The following is a 16545-nucleotide window of genomic DNA, read 5'->3' as shown; positions in this document are numbered from 1 at the left end:
CAACAAACAGTTGGAGATTGTTGACTTTACTGTGGTAGTTTTTGGAGATTGCTGATTTTGTTTCTAATATACTGTTTGAATTTTCTGACTTTACAATAGTTAAAAACAGAAAGTTAACAAATTCAAATATTATAGTCACATATGTATTTCATTATCATTAAATTTAAAGAAAAATTAACATTTACAAAAAAATCTATTAATCCCGCAGCAAATATTGTTCAATAAAAAGGATAAGACAACAAAGTTATGTATAAATTATTTCTCAAGGCATGGTTATGTTGATATTTAGATATTTAAATTGGAGTTTGGTTTCTTTGCAACAAACAGTTGGAGATTATTGACTTTACTGTGGTAGATTTTGGAGATTGCTGATTTTGTTTCTAATATACTATTTTAATTCTCTGACTTTACAATAGTTACAAACAGAAAGTTAATAAATTCAAATATTATAGTCACATTATCATTAAATTTAAATAAAAATTAACATTTACAAAAAATCTATTAATCTCGCAGCAAACATTGTTTAATAAAAAATATAAAACAACAAAGTTATGTATAAATTATTTCTCAATGCATGGTTATGTTGATATTTAGATATTTAAATTGGAGTTCGGTTTCATTGCAACAAATAGTTGGAGATTATTGTCTTTACTGTGATAGATTTTTGGAGATTGCTGATTTTGTTTCTAATATACTGTTTGAATTCTCTGACTTTACAATAGTTACAAACAGAAAGTTAATAAATTCAAATATTATAGTCACATAATGCATTTAAAAATAATTAAATTTAAAGAAAAATTAATATTTACAAAAAGTCTACTAATCTCGCAGCAAACATTGTTCAAGAAAAAATATAAGACAATAAAGTTAAGTATAAATTATTTCTCAATAAACATAATCATACATTGCCAAGATAGCAACTATCTCACTGAAACTCAATTATACAATGAACTTAGATGTTTTTTGAAAAAAAAAAAAAAAACTCGTGCCAAGAAGACTTTTCAAACAAAATACTTCATTAACAATTAATGTGATGGTGCATTGATTACAGTTATTATTTTTTTTTCGAAGGTACCAAAGTAAATTTATGCTTTTGAATAACTGAAAAGTTAACAAATTGAGACATCTTATAACCTAAAACACCCAGCATGGTAGAAGGAATCTTAATACTCTGTCTTAATTATTTTGTCAATGAAAGTTTCCATTTCTTGGGATTTTATACCTTCTTCCTGGACTTCGTTGGTGACACTTGAATTGGAGTTCGCTCCACAATTATTAATCATTGTAATAAACAGCCACTGGCGTATCTCGGTTGGTTAATAATAATAACAAAGAAGATAGATACTCAACAGTGTACGAATAATATGTCACATGGCATCAATCTGGCTTCCTATTGGCTGAACTGGAGATTGTTGTCATTGCTGTGAGTTGTGAGGAGGATATTGTTATGTTTGCAGTGGACACCAATTTTTAGTTAGCTTTTTAGATAGGATCCTGCTAGTTCTGCTGCAAACGGTTCATCTCATGGAAGGATATCCTTATGAGAACGCTCTGCAACAAAAAAGTAAAAAGATCGCAAAATGGAGATTGTTGACTTTGCTGTGACACCCCTCATTTATTGATAATATAAAATTAATTTCTTCATTGCTTCATTTTTTTAATCTCATAATTTATTTCAACACAAAATTTTCAAAATTGATTTCAAACTGTCACTATTTCTTTTTGTGTTTGTTTGTGTTAAATAATGTATAGCGGCATTGACAGAATATGCACTAAAATGTATATTTAGGAGCAGACAATAGTAATTTTGCAGTAATAGATGGCTGTGACAGGTTGAAATTCAAGGATTCTTGAGCTCAATTTGTGTATAGGTACACGAGTGAAATACTCTTCATAATTTCGTACCTGAGGACTCATGCGATTTCAAAAGATTTTATAATTACTACTTTCTATGTAAAACGATCTCATGAAAAGATAATACTTGCTTTTGTACTATTGCCAATAATAGTGGTGACAGTGGTAAATAGCCATTATTACACCATTAATCAATACGCCTAATATAATAATTGCAGCACACTAAAATTAGTCTCGCGCCTTAGCGTCGTGGTTTATAGACCCATTCACAATGAAAATTAGACTTAAACATACCATTAAAACAGAAGCTGACGGTCAGATTTTTAATGGGACCATTCATAATGATTTACGTTAACATCGACGTAGACATAAACGTAATACATTAACATAGAAGCGTGCAAACTCCAGGCTTTTGTGTTTGCGTTTATGTGAAACGTAAGAAATCAACCAATGACAGCGCACTGTTTCTGTGGTTGAGCAATGGCGCTGTTTGATGAGAGAATAATTATGTTATAGGCTGCTGGATATATCGTTGGTTACATATTAAAAAGACCAATGTTATTCAGCATTGAAGGAAAATATATTATGGGTATAAGAAAAGGCCTTTTTTTAAACCAACCAAATTGGCTACTGTACTCTGCACATGCAAGAATGCTGCCCATGGCTCGTCATCTGCAAGCATTTTACGTAAATAATATGTTCACTTGTTCACGTTTGTGATTGGTTATTAAAGAATCTTCTTTTGTTTTGTATTCTGTTTAAGTATTTCATGCATATTATTCAAACCTTGCTGAGTGGAAGAGAAGGCCTTACGTCCTTAACTTTGCCAGGCAGAATAAAACTACTATTACGTTTCCCTTTTCATTGTGAAAGCTTCATGTCTTGATAAATTTGCACGTTAAGTTTATGTTAGTATTCATTCATTCATTGTGTTCTGCCCAAGGGAAGGTCTTTCACTGCAAACCCAGCATTCTCCAATCTTTCCTGTTTTCTGCTTTCCTCTTATTCTACGCATATGATCCATATATTTTAATGTCGTCTAACATCTGATTTCTTCTTCTACCCTGAACTCTTCTTCCGTTCACCATTCCTTCCAGTGCATCCTTCAGAAGCCAATTTCTTCTCAACCAGTGACCCAGCCAAATCCTTTTCCTCTTCCTGATCAGTTTCAGCATCATTCTTTCTTCACCCACTCTTTCCAACACAGCTTCGTTTCTTATTCTGTCTGTCCATTTCACACGCTCCATACTTGTTTACGTCTAATTATCATTGTGAATGGGCCTTAAGGCATCATGCCTGAAGTTGCGTTACAGAATGAGCGCTGATTCGAGTCCTCATGGGGAAGGAATTTTGTCACATTTCGGCCAGTGTAAGGGACTGGTATCCACCCAGCATCATGATGAATTTGGAGAGCTACACTAGGTAGAGAAGTACGGTTCGAAAAGTCTGGAGGGATCCTAGTAATGAACGACCACATAATATCCCCCGTACTGATCCTTCACTTCACGTCTGCTGAGACATGTCGTGAGGTCAACGCCGGTCGGCTGGTCAGCCTTGGTCTTTTATGGGTTGTCGAGTCGCAAACGGACGAACGTCATTATTATTATTATTATTATTATTATTATTATTATTATTATTATCATCATCATCATCATCATCATTATCATCATCGTCGTCATCAGTCCGCCTGGGTGGCGCAGTTGGTATAGTGCTGGCCTTCTGTGCCCGAGGTTGCGGGTTCGATCCCGGCCTAGGTCGATGGCATTTAAGTGTGCTTAAATGCGACAGAATCATGTCAGTAGATTTACTGGCATGTAAAAATTTCACCGGTGACGCTGATATAACCTCGGCAGTTGCGAGCGTTGTTAAATAAAACATTATCATCATCGTCATCATCATCATTATAATCATAGCCGTCGTCATCGTCGCGTTTCATACAGAGAACATGGAACAATGGTAATACGAGAGTTCAAGTTGGACTATTCTTTCAGTTTGGCTCTTAGAGACATGAAAATTCTTTACTTTAGTCTTTCAGAAAACACGAGGGCGAATCAAAAAGTAACCTTAATAATTGTATCATTAATTGAATGTGTACAATAAGACTACAAACACTTCATCACTTTTCAGTATAGTCCCCACTACGTTCAATGCAAGTGTTCATGTTATACAGAGTGTCTCTAAATTAGACCGACAAAATTAGGGAGCAGATAGATAACCTTCGTGGAAGCATATTTTGTTAAGGAACCCATGGGCTGCGACGCTTCGTTTCATTGCAAGAAGGCGGGAACGGATAATCACTTTTCAGTCCAAGAGGGATGTGCCATTACTACTATCACTCGGTTTGTTTACCTCCGGAGCCCAGTATCATTCGGTATCGATTACAGCATGTTTGTTTACTTCCATTGGTACGACCTCTTGTTATCCGTGTTATTCGTCTACGTAGTTTAGTACTTGTACATCACTCGTTCTCTTGTAATGTTCAGTACACTTTAATGCGTCGTTGGTTTCGTTTTTCTGTACGTATTTTTTCTTTGTTTAGATTAACACAGAGAATCATGTGACACAGAATCGCTTGTTATTTGCACATACCTACTTACTTTATCCCGACCTGTAATTTTTTCTTGCACTGAAACGAAGCGTCGCGGCCCATGCGTTTCTTAACAAAATATGCTTTCACGAAGGTTATCTATCTGCTCCTTAATTTTGTCGGTCTAATTTAGATACACCCTGTATATATAATGTGTGTATGTTTTTTTTACGACCTACTATGTGAATCTGATTTTTTATTTTTATATTAAGGTTACTTTTTGACTCAGCTTTGTGTGTGTGTGTGTGTGTGTGTGTGTGTGTGTGTGTGTGTGTGTGTGTGTGTGTGTGTTATATATACTGTATATATATATATCGTATTTGTCTGCATTTCAGTTCCTATTAATGTGCTCGTAATTGACTAATGAAAAGTAGGAAGCCTAAGTTTAAGTAGTTTTGGTAATGTTGTTTCTACAATTACTTTATATTCCTGTGAGAAATGTTGCGGGAACAGAATGCTGCAATTTACCCCTACGTCTATCCCCCCACACTTTCAACGTATTTTTATCATCTCGTCACATCCATCACTGTCCTAACTCTTGGATTTATTTTCTGGCCTCAGAATTCCAGGAAGTTGTTACTCTTTCCGAGTTGAGTTGTTTCGAGCAACAAAGAAAGTCTTTGCGGCAGGAAGATAACAAACTAGAGTAGAATTGCCGATGTCACGTTTCGAAGAATGGACTTATATCTGTCCAGTAATTAGAGTAGTCTGTCTGAAGTACATTGGGATTAAAAAGCTTACATCCTTCAGGAAACAATTCTTCACGTCATGTGAAAATCCTGTTTATGAATTAATCTAATAGAACAATTGAATTTTAAGTCGTATGAAAAGTTTTTTTTACCCCTATAACTGTGCTTCGGTCAGTTTATACGAATCTAATGTCGTTGTCGTTTAGACGCAGTCTCAAATTGCTAGAGGTGGCGACATACTGTGCCCTGTAGGCAAAAACATCAAGAATTGCTGATAGGCCACTGCGACTGGCGAGTTGGCTGCTCTTCCTATTTGATGGATTTACTTAGGGTCACTCTCTACAATACGTGGTATTCCTTGTCTCATCGAATCGTCTAAACCGTTTTATGCCTTCCTACTACCAACAGTCGAAACTAGAAGTAGTCCAAAATTTTACTAAAATATTGAAAATCTAACTAAAAGTTATAAAGCTATGTTGTTAACAATTTTATTTTCCATGTAAATTCATACAACCTGTATTCTTTTCCTCCTCGTTATCGTATTCCAGAGAGGTACTGGCATTACTCCAGACGATAGTGAGATTCCTGCTGATTGGGAGCTGCTCTCGGGCGTGGATTTGTTTCCACGTGGGCTGATTACCTGGTTAGGCTTTTCCGAGGTTTCCTCCAACTGTAAAGTGAATGTCAGGCAATACCTTGGCGAATCCCTGGCCTCATCTTGCCAAATAGCATCTCGTTATCACCAATCTTATCGATACTAAATAGCCTAGTAGTTGATGTAGCGTCGTTAAACACCCTACTAAAGAAAAAGCACAGTGAGGCAATATGAAGCTGAGAAAATTAGCATATGAAAGGATTTTTTTTTTGCTGTATTTATACTCGCTTTAACATCTTTGATCATATCGCGAGTTAATCTTTTGGGTAAAATCCGAAGGCCTGTGTACTGCTGTAGATTACTGGTTCTATTGTTGTAAACTAGATGGCGTCTGTAGATGTATTACCGATTTATTATTAATATGATTTTGGTGATGAATGAAGCCGGTGATATTCAGGGATCTTTGGCCCGAATTTCGTGGCATTTGTTTTATGGTTGAGAAAAAAACTCAACCAGGAAATTCAACCCGTCCGGGAATCGAACCCAGGCTCTCTGCATAAGAGACCAGCATGCTGGCCTCTATACACAGAGGTGGTCAAAGGAAAAATTGTTATGAAGGAAAAAGGAAACTTATGCAAAAAACGATCTCCTGAGAGAAACTTGATTAGGGCCTATATCCCGAAATTATACCAACTGCGCTTTTAATTATATTTTTGTCTCAAACGAAAAGTGAGAGTACTTGATTTTTCAATAATTTAAAATTGATTCCGCTTTCTTTGTTATCATTTGCATGCCGTAGTTTTATAAGCTGATACTGTATAAGTAATTATGCATGCTTTTGTCACTTGTTTTTTATATCTTAACATTTATTTTATTTTTCACTGATGAAGTAAAAGTTCCTCTGTTTGAGATGTCGAAGTTAAAAAGATTATCTTTACATGCAGTGCTTTCCTTCATAGTCAAGTTTCTCATTACCCAGCAGTAATGGAGAGAAACTGATAGCCGTTTGCTATCTAATGTAAATCCTGTCCACCTTTGGACATTAGCAGTAAATTGGGATAAAATGATAATTTAATAGAATTAAATGTAATGTAACATACAGATTTATGAAATATAAGTAAATTCTTAATCTAAGGAAATTTGTAAAAGTTGAGAAGTGAGGCAAGAGAAGAACAGAGAAAGAAAGCGTCCATCTTCTTTTCTCCTCCGTTAAAGACCTGATCTCTCTGAACAGTGTATTCAGGAATTGACAAGCCAGGACATGTCCTTATTCTGAGGTGATAGGCAATTGAGAGAGACTGGGATTACGTAAAAAATGCATCTCATTCCTAAACAATGTACTGTATAGTTCTGCACTACAGGGTAGAAGGAGACCGATGCACCAAAATTTAAGAAGTGATTCTACATGTTAAATATAACAGAACTTTTATTTCACTTTTCCTTCGATGAAACACCGTTAAGCAGGAAAAAAATAGCCTTTTCCCAATGTTTGCAGCGCTCTGTTGCGGTAACGGCCCGAGAGAAATGGCTGATTGCCGTACAAGCAGCTAGGCAAAAATAACATTAATATAATTAGTGTCTTGAGTCTTTTTTGCGAATTAAACCGTTTAGCCATGAATTTAAAATGAATAATTGTAAATATCGTTAAAATAAATCTTGCAACGTAGCGCAGTGTTGACTGAATACAACAGAGGGGGAGAGGAAGGTAAGGAATGGGTAGCTGCGCTTGGTAGAGTTATTGCAGTAGCCGTGATGTTACCAAATGTTTCATAGAAACATAACGATTTCCTGTAAAACTGTGAATGTTAGAAAAAAACTTATTTAGATTTTTCAAACCTCTCCTTATGATCTATTGGTACAGTGGTTACCATTCACTCTGTATACCGTATAGTAAGAACAACTGTTAAAAATAAAGTGAGTTGGTTTTGGATTGACCCCAGTATTAGACTATAACTTCATTGCATACTTATATCACCGACGGATAACGATATCGCTGAATAAAGCACCGGACATTTCAGGCTGAACGTGGCACTTTGTTCCTTTCTTATAAAAAAAAAAGGCTTACCTAGTAACCTCCATGCTCCGGAAAGTCGAGCGACCCGCGATGGTCGATTAGAAGGCTGCAACACTTTTCACTCTGTGTCAACATTCGCATTTAGTTGTTTGTCGTGATAAGATAACTACCACGTTACCGTGGAAACAGACTTAGCGCAAAGCTGATGCTAATCTTGTGAACCACAAACGTTGACATACGTTGCTGTTGAAGTGATCCGGAAAAATATGAACAATGTCATGTATGTGACACTTGCTTTTCCATACATTTTACGCAATAATTAAAATAATACTTGTTTTACAGAAAGAGGTGGCAGACAGTGTTAACATACTGTATCAACAACTTCATTTGAAAACTTTTTTGCTTCTTTCTGCTTTGGTGAAAATATTCGAACTAGAATTCTCTAGCTACTCTCTACTTTGTCACTACACGGTAACGAAATATTTGTGTTTTTTTGCAAAGTCTGTTTAAAATTTGTCACTGAAATAGGTACACGTTTTCAGAAGTTCTGATACCAAAACATAATCTCCCGCAATCCTTTTGTGTGACTTTTCTCCAAAACCAAACGAGCTTCTATAAGTACTAATGTATTGCAGAACTCCTGTATCGTTTTAAACACACTACATGCTCTTTGTAACTAGTATTGGGGAAGAAATTTATTTGGGAATATTTTCGGATGCTTTCTGGCAATATTACCAAGGCTGGGATTTTTTTTTTACTATTCTTAATTTTCTTTATTTACTTACTTATTTACTTACTTAATTACTTACTTACTTACTTACTTACTGGCTTTTAAGGATCCCGGAGGTTCATTGCCGCCCTCACATAAGCCCGCCATTGGTCCCTATCCTGAGCAAGATTAATCCAGTCTCTATCATCATATCCCACCTCCCTCAAAGCCATTTTAATATTATCTTCCCATCTAAGTCTCGGCCTCCGTAAAGGTCTTTTTCCCGTCGGCCTCCCAATTAACACTCTATATGCATTTCTGGATGCACCATACTTGCTACATGCCCTGCCCATCTCAAACGTCTGGATTTAATGTTCCTAATTATGTCAGGTGAAGAATACAATGCGTGCAGTTCTGTGTTGTGTAACTTTCTCCATTCTCCTGTAACTTCATCCCTCTTAGCCCCATATATTTTCCTAAGCACCTTATTCTCAAACACCCTTAACCTATGTTCCTCTCTCAAAGTGAGAGTCCAAGTTTCACAACCATAAAGAACAACCGGTTATATAACTGTTTTATAAATTCTAACTTTCAGATTTTTTGACAGCAGACTGGATGATAAAAGCTTCTCAACCGAATAATAACAGGCATTTCCCATATTTATTCTGTGTTTAATTCCCTCCCGAGTATCGTCTATATTTGTTACTGTTGCTCTAAGATATTTGAACTTCTCCACCTCTTCAAAAGATAAATTTCCAAGTTTAAATTACATAAGTTAGGTCAGATGCAACAGTGTTCATGAGTAAGATTGATATATATATATATATATATATATATATATATATAATAAAAGTAATATAATACAGTTATATGAACTTTTTAATGATTGAATAAAATTAATAAAATCGGTTAAAAACCATACATGTTTCGGAGGAAGAATCCTTCCTTAAGCTACGTTACGCGGTCGAACAACTGTACCAGCGTCGTGGTACTACCACTGAAGATGGAGGAGCATTCCTCCGAAACATGTATGGTTTTTAACCGATTTTATTAATTTTATTCAATCATTAAAAAGTGTTCATATAACTGTATTATATTACTTTTATTATATATAACTATAAATTTCCAATTTTTATATTTCCATTTCGTACAATATTCTCGTCACGAGACATAATCATATACTTTGTCTTTTCGGGATTTACTTCCAAACCTATCTCTTTACTTGCTTCCAGTAAAATTCCCGTGTTTTCCCTAATCGTTTGTGGATTTTCTCCTAACATATTCACGTCATCCGCATAGACAAGCAGCTGATGTAACCCGTTCAATTCGAAACCCTCTCTGTTATCCTGGAGAGGTCTGAGTTACTAAATCAAATAAATTATTTTTTTTTTTACTTTGGTAAATGTTAAAAGTTACAACCCATGAGAAATATAGAATGTAGTGAGTACTGACAATAATCACACGATTATTCCCACATTCGACCAGAAGAGAGTTAAACTGTTGATTCTGTTGGCTTGTTAAGCAATGAATGAGTCAGTTATTTGAAATAAGCGGATTTACAGAATACAAATTTTAAAACACAGTGCAGTCATTTATCAGTTTTAGATTTATTTAATAGTTGTTTTTAATAAATAAATCTAATAATATAGTTATAGAGGGGTTATTAAATCCATTAGAACTAGAGATAAAATTGCAACAAAATTATAGAAAGAGCCTTTTAATGTGAATCTAAAAAACAAATATAAAATGTATAGAGACATGTTGACAAGTTTAATAAAAACGTTAAATATTGAATATTATTCTAATAAATTAGAAAACTGTAAAGATAACCCGGAAGTATTTTGGCAAACTATTAAAGAAGCTTCTAACATTCAAACCAACGTTTATGATAAAATTAAAGAAATGTATACTCATGATGGATTAGTTATAAATGATTAAAAAAATATTGCTACTAAATTTATTATAATTACTTTTCTAATACAGGTGCAGAAATTATTTCTTCTATTAATAATAATAATAATAATAATAATAATAATAATAATAATAATAATAATTGTATAATCAAATTAATTTATCTAATAACTTTATTAAAATTAATTAATGTATGCAACTTGACTCTGTTGCAATAGAAGAATTAATTAAAATTAGTTCAAACTTGAAGGACAATACATCATGTGGTTTTGATATGTTTAATGCAAAGTTAATAAAATTGCTAATAAATTTATATTGCTAAACCGCTTGTACATATATTTAATTTGTATTTTTTGCATGGCAAATTTCCTGACAAATTAAAAATTGCTATCATAAAACCAATTTTTAAATATGGCGATAAAATGAATATGAATAATTACAGGCCTATATCTTTCCTTTCTTGTTTTTCTAAATTATTTGAAAAATGCATTAAAAATAGAATAATGGATCATTTAAATAAGCAGAATATATTAAGTGAAAAACAACTTCAATTTAGAAAAGACTATAGTACAGAGAATGTCATTTTCAATGTTATTCAAAAAATTATTAAGGTACTTGATCAAGGTTTTAAGTGCGTTGGTATATTTTTGGATATAAGAAAATCTTTTGATACTGTAAGTCATCATTTATTATTAGAAAAATTAAATTGTGTTGGAATTAAAGATAATACTTTTAATCTATTAAAATCTGATTTCAATGATAGAGTTCAAGCTACTAAAATTGATAATGAATTAAGTGAATTTATTAAAATTACATTAGGAGTACTGCAAGGAACAGTCCTTGGACCGATTTTATTTTTAATATATATTACTGACCTTTTAATGATAGACCTTAAAGAGTATGAAGGTGATTTATATTCGTATGCTGATGATACTGTTTTACTTTTTAGTGGAAAAGCTTGGACTGATGCTTATTATAATGCAAATTGCGGCTTAAAATTAATAAAAAAATGATTCGATTTAAATTCACTTGTAATTAATAAAGATAAAACAATAGCTATCCCTTCTTCTTTAAATAACAAAGGTATTAAACCATTTCATCTACACTGCAAATTAAAATGCATAATGTTGATTGATCCCATATAAATTGCAATTGTTCAGTTATTAATGAAGTTAAGGAGGTTAAATACTTAGGTATAATTATTGATAATCATTTAAAATGGAATAATCATATTCATTATATTTGTAATAAATTACGGAAAACATTGTTGTTCTAAGAAATATTTTGTCAATTAACTGTTTACGTACAATTTATTTAGCATTATTTCAATCTATATTTATGTATGGTATTATAGGTTGGGGCGGAACTTACAAATCCAACTTATATCCGTTAATTTTACTACAGAAAAAAAAAATATTAAAAATTTGTTTAAAAATGCAGAAAGATTACTCAACTGAATTGCTGTTTAAATATTTCAAAGTTTTCAACATTAAACAAATTTATTATTTTATTTTATTAAAATATTTTCACAGAAATTTTAATAACTGTGAAATATATATACATAAATATAGAAATAAAAATATGAATTCTCTCCGTTTGTGTGAACTTAAATGTAAAACCAATGCAGCTTTTTATCATACCATGAGTCAAGGTCTCAGATTATTAAATAAATTTTATTCTAATATTATTTTAACCACGAATCCTATCCAAATTAATAAAAAAATATATATAAAAATTGTATTGGATTTGTAGTTTGGGTTTAAACATATTAAACACTTTTTAATCTGCATTCACTCTCAATTTTAATTTTATTTTTGTCTGCATTGGAATCCCCTCCTGAGCACGAGTCTTAATCTTTCAGGAGTGGGCTAGTTTATCTTACATTGTGTTAACTTGTATTCATTTCAAACTTACTAGCAATGATATATATATATATTTTAATTTTGTACGACGTCAACAAAAGTGATATACCTCGAACGTTACTACAGTTAGTCTCGTCCCCCTTTTTAATGATAGGTATAATTAGACTCCTTTTATTGTTCTGATACAATTTTATTTTCCTAAATATTGGGTACAAGGTTATAAATTTCGCTAGATAATGCGCTTCCACCCTCTTATATTAATTCTTCTGGAATATGATCGATACCTGGAGACTTGTAATTTTTCAGCTTTTCTATCGCAATTTCGACTTCAGAAAGTGCGGGTTCTAGAATAAATGGCTCAGCAGTTTGTATTGGAATTTTCGTCCCGATCATTTCTATTTGATGATGATAATGAATATGGTAATTGAAATACCTTACCAGACAATAAAGTCTGTTACAATGATACGAATTTAAGTCACGGCGGGTAATAAAAAATTGTAATAAACTTTTATTAAACAAGACATTTCTTACTACAGGTGTACATGAACGAAGTACTTGGCAACACACAAAATACTGTGCATTGGTGTCTTTGATGAAAACATGTATGACCATTAAAGCCGATAGATAAAACATTTGTCACGCATTTAAAAAGTCAGAAAATGCCTTTTTAATTTACTGCAATCATTGTACCTTTAAATAAGAATATAGAGTTGATGTAAGCTACAAAACCATAAATCATGCGAAAGCCGATGACTGATTGAAAAAAATATTATTTGGAAAATTAAACACAGCACACTTGTGTCTAACAATTTCATATTTAAATTTTGCATAGATCCACACTGTTCGTGATACCTGCCACATTTTCAGAAAATTTATGCATGATGGGAATGTATCATCACTATCAATCACACGCTTACGGTTATACGGTTATAATAATAATAATAATAATAATAATAATAATAATAATAATAATAATAATAATAATAATAATAATAATATCACCGATAACAATATAGAACTTAATTTTCATAATAGCTATAGTACGTACTTATACATTTCTTCCCACTTCAAATTATAAAATCGGAACAAAATAACTGCCCTGACATACGTATAATTCCAATGTATTCGCTGTCAGTACCGTTTCAGACTTATTAAGAGGACATACAGTGAGGACAACACTGTTGATTGTCATCAATACCAGATGAAAACATCTCGCAACATTCATTTAAGTGCAATTCACATGTGGGGATTTGCTGTCAAGACTGCTAATTTAATCAGAGATCACTTGATGTTTAATTGTTTTTCCTTTTCCTCCTTTCCTATCTCTATCTTCAATTGAAGTGGCTGGTCAGATAAGAAACCTGTACTATGTGTCGAGAGATTTCATGTTACTGGTTCGCGAAGACGGAACTTCCTCATGGTACTATGGAAGAGATAGTGACGGAGAATAATGGTGATGTCGAGCCACAGGAAATTCCTCCCAAAACACTGTTTTTGTCCACCATAAATTCCACTCGAACTTAATGAAATTTTAAGTCGAATCTCTGACACGGAAAGTCAACATTTGATTTGCTGTGTTAACGAATTGGACACTGAGATTTAAAATCTTCAGTTTTGATTGAGACCTTAAACATGCTTCAAAGTTTAAGCAAAAGTACTAACTTCACGTTAAGTCTGCGAAAATTACCCTGAAATAAATTCGAAAATAATAGCTTTCATTCCGATGGAGATGGAGAACTACTGATACTTGCGTCAACTCGTTCCAAAACAACATGTAAGTGCTCGTATATCAGTAACTCTGACAACAAGCTATCTTCTAGGTCTTTCAGATTTTCCTACGTTGAAGTTCAGGTGTTGAAATTTTCTGATTACTTCGATGAAAAGCCCACGCACGTAGTAGTAATGTGTGCTAATTCTAGTCTTGTCATAAATTGTTCTCACAAATACGGGAAACTTTTTGCGTTCTATATCAGACAACAGAAAAAAGTAAGAGAGTAAAATTGTATCTAATAAACATCTTTAACGAAAAATGCCAAGAAAAATTGAGATCAAAAAGTGAGAATTAAAACACACTACTAAGTATTACAAAGTATTTTATTAACATAAACTTAGATTAGGCATAAATACACATTAATGCAGAGCTTCGAAATTTCAATTTCACTTTTACTAACCGGTATAACCATATTTCTGTCTGGAATTAATCTTTTACATACTTTTGTCGCTAATTATTATCACACATTTCGATGCTTAAAAATAAATTGTACATTTATATCAATGCGTTCCCAGTGGAAGATTGGAAGATATTTGTTTAGTCACATTAGCAATTGTTCTTATTGAGAAATGTTCTACTCCTACATTTTATCTGGGAATACAAATAACAAATTCCACAATTTTAGGCAGAACTGATAAACGAGATTTATTTATTTTAATAGTCTGAATTTTAATATTTCCAACCATCTATCTTTCATTTCAGTATTCTCATTATTACATTCTGATTCACATGACTTTTCTGATGCATTAGGTTCAAACATGAATTAAATCTTTATCAAAGAGCGTTGTACTGTCAGTGTCTAAATCTCTATACTTTGTATTTATTGAAATTATGGTTTGTGCATTTAACCATTGTTGTTGTTTAGTCAACTTCCGAAGACAGGTTTGAACCCCACAAGTGACACCAACAAGGAGGCATCACTTATGAGGAAATTAGGCCAGGAGATAATGGGTAGGATGGCCAGTTCCTTTCCCCCTCCATTGCATACATCGCCGATTAGACACATTACACAAATCAAACTTTAAATGCATACAAACAATTGTTCTTCCTCTGACACATGTCGTCAAGTGAGACGTACTGCCTGATAATAAGAATAAATAAAGATAGGAACAAAGAAAGAAAGGAATAAATAAAGATAGGGACAAATAAAGATAGGAACAAATAAAAACAGGAATAAAGAAAGATCGGAACAAATAAAGATAAGAACAAAGGAAGGAAGAAATAAATAAAAATAGGGACAAATAAAGATAGGAACAAAGAAAGGAAGAAGTAAATAAAGATAGGAACAAAGAAAGGAAGAAATAAATAAAGATAGGAACAAAGAAAGGAAGAAATAAATAAAGATCGGAACAAATAAAGATAGGAACAAAGAAAGGAAGAAATAAATAAAGATAGGGAGAAATAAAGATAGGAACAAATAAAGACAGGAATAAATAAGGAAAGGACTAAATAAAGATAGGAAGAAATAAAGATAGGGACAAATAAAGATAGGAATAAATAAAGAGAGGAATAAATAAAAATAGGAACAAATAAAGACAGGAATAAAGAAAGATAGGAATAAAGAAAGAACGGAAAAAATAAAGATAGAAACAAATAAAGAAAGGAACAAATAAAGACAGGAATATAGAAAGATAGGAACAAATAAGGAAAGAAATAAATAAAGATGGGTATAAATAAAGATAGGAATAAATAAAGAAAGGAACAAATAAAGACAGGAATAAAAAAAGATAGGAACAAATAAGGAAAGAAATAAATAAAGGTAGGTACAAATAAGGATAGGAATAAATAAAGATAGGAACAAATAAAGACAGAAATAAACAAAGATAGGAACAAAGAAAGAAAGGAATAAATAAAGATAGGGATAAATAAATATAGGAATGAACACAGATATGAACAAATAAAGATAGGAACAAAGAAAGAAAGGAATAAATAAAGATAGGGACAAATAAAGATAGGAGCAAATAAAGATGGGAACAAATAAAGAAAGGAATAAAGAAAGATCGGAACAAATAAAGAAAGGAACAAAGAAAGAAAGGAATTAATATAGATAAGAGTACATAAATAAGTAAATAAACAAATAAATAAATGAAGAAATGAATAAGTAAATGAAGAAATAAATATACGTAAATAAATGAAATAAACAAATAAATAAAGAGATATATAAAATTGTCACTGCAGTGTTTAATATAACTATTGTCAACTAAAAGAAAATAATCCTTGTTACTTACCGTGGGTATTAATCAACTCAGCAGGGTCTGTTTATGATTGGTGAAAATTTTGTTTGCCTATCTGCTATAGTTCTGGAGAAAATGCATTTTTTTAGGTAAGATAAAGCATACGGAACAGCTGGCAAACTGTACGAAATGTCATAAAGGAAGCGATGGTAGCGTTCCTGTTCTTATCTTTCCTTTCTTCATGCAGGAAATGGGAGTTGTATCAAGTTGTATTACGCCTAGATAAACGAAAACAACTTGGTATACCCGTAATTTTGTTTTCGCTTGGATGTTAAGTAGTGATAGTGATATAGCAGTAGTCATAGTGGTAGTAATTATA

The 16545-nt window shown here is 32.5% G+C and overlaps 1 protein-coding gene and 1 long non-coding RNA gene across 3 annotated transcripts in view; one reads left to right on the top strand and one right to left on the bottom strand.

The window, feature by feature from the left end:
- Pkg21D (Protein kinase, cGMP-dependent at 21D) overlaps positions 1–16545 on the top strand; it is a 559173-nt gene that overhangs the window by 47327 nt on the left and 495301 nt on the right. The window lies entirely within an intron of this gene.
- Positions 970–7861, bottom strand: LOC138701544 (uncharacterized). The gene is made up of 2 exons (XR_011332616.1): positions 7791–7861; positions 970–1551 (listed from the first exon to the last, which is right to left on the bottom strand). It is a non-coding gene; the product is annotated as an uncharacterized lncRNA (long non-coding RNA).

This window comes from Periplaneta americana, chromosome 6 (genome assembly GCF_040183065.1).
Source record: "Periplaneta americana isolate PAMFEO1 chromosome 6, P.americana_PAMFEO1_priV1, whole genome shotgun sequence".
Classification (NCBI taxonomy): Eukaryota; Metazoa; Arthropoda; class Insecta; order Blattodea; family Blattidae; genus Periplaneta; species Periplaneta americana.
Note: the sequence above shows the minus strand (reverse complement) of the source record. Positions and strands in the feature narration are given on the sequence as shown.